The sequence below is a fragment of the Bactrocera latifrons genome, unplaced genomic scaffold (assembly GCF_001853355.1).
Source record: "Bactrocera latifrons isolate USDA-ARS-PBARC rearing strain unplaced genomic scaffold, ASM185335v1 scaffold_641, whole genome shotgun sequence".
NCBI classification, from domain to species: domain Eukaryota; kingdom Metazoa; phylum Arthropoda; class Insecta; order Diptera; family Tephritidae; genus Bactrocera; species Bactrocera latifrons.
In genome coordinates this window covers 73,102-74,729 of record NW_017537314.1, presented here as the reverse complement: position 1 = coordinate 74,729, position 1,628 = coordinate 73,102, and positions in this window count along the sequence as shown.

Genomic DNA, 1,628 nt, shown 5'->3' with positions numbered 1-1,628 from the left:
GTATAATATCGAAAATGCATTCGCTGTAGACGACTGAGTTGTCAACCACTACAACAAATCATGGCTGATCTGCCTCCAAGTCGCGTCACTTCAACCAGATGTTTTTTACATAGTGCAGTAGATTACGCTGGCCCTTACGCCGTGAAATTTACGCATGGAAGAGGTGCAAAATCTACAAAGGCATACATACGCTCATTTATTTGCATGAGTACTGGTGCAATGCATCCCGAACTTGCTGGAGACCTTTCATCAATTGCTTTCATAGCTGCTTTCAAACGTTTTACTAACCGGAGAGGGTACTGTCAGCACATTTACTCTGACAACGGCACTAACTCGTAGGAGCTGAAAAGGAATTACGATTAGCCTATGAGCGCTGCATTCGCGATGAGAGAGTGTAATCATATTTCGCAAACGCCCAAATACTTTGGCATTTCAATGCCAAAATTTTGGAGGCGGGTCTAATACGTATAAAATATCATCTTAAGCGGGCCTTAGATACTTCGCTTCTAACTTAAAAAGAATTTGCAACAGTACTGACTGAAGTTGAAGCCTGTGTAAACTCGCGTCCTTGAAGTCCTTGTGTTCAAGGCGGCCGGTATGTTCGCGCCTATCTGGCATCATCTTTCTAAACGTATGTTTGAAGCTACATGGGCAGCACTTATGTGCTTGCTGTCAAACCAGCTTCCGTTTTATCTCTCTCTTCAATAAAGGAATTCGACCGAGAACTAACAGGCTTAATTCACCTTATTGTGTATTAAAAGATCAAAAGTCAGTTGTTTTAATATACCATTAAATCATAAAAAAGAATTTTAGTAATTTCGTTTTATATTAAAAGTCCAATATATAATTATTTGCAATCGTAATAAATGTTAGCTGTTTTCATTAAAATGCCCAAAAATTCTTATTTTGTTCGATGATGTTATAATTATCTACATCTACATCTTTATAATTACGTGTCCCGTTGTTTTTCCGCGATGGACTCCTAAACTATTGAACCGATTTTAGCAAAATTTAGCACACTGTGTCCAGCTGGGACCAATTGAAAAGATAGGATAGTAAAAACAATTCATAAATAAAAAACACAGTGAAAGATGTATTAAATTTATGCTCTATTAAGCGGGCACTTACATTAATCATACACATAGTACGGTCCCATAATTTATTGACTTTTATTAAATACAATCCTTTAATTATGCACATTGTTGATGTTTTTAAAATACAATCTATTAAACGGACAACTCTATTAACAAGACAGAAAGGCTGGTAACCAGATATTGAGACCGCGGCCTTAAATTCGTTATTTTTCAATTTCGCATTTTCTTCCCAAGGGTTTTCTTTTGAAAAAGCACAAGAAATTACATCAAAATAGTTAAAAAGTCGGTTAAAAAGTCACATAAAATATTATTTGTTGTGAAAATTCCAAAGCATGGATTTGTAGTGCGAGTCGTAACCTTCCTTTTGATAACATTCTTCTTCTTCTTGATTGGCGTAGACACCGCTTACGCGATTATAGCCGAGTTAACAACAGCGCTCCAGTCGTTTCTTCTTTTCGCTACGTGGCGCCAATTAGATATTCCAAGTGAAGCCAGGTACTTCTCCACTTGGTCCTTCCAACGGAGTGGAGGTCT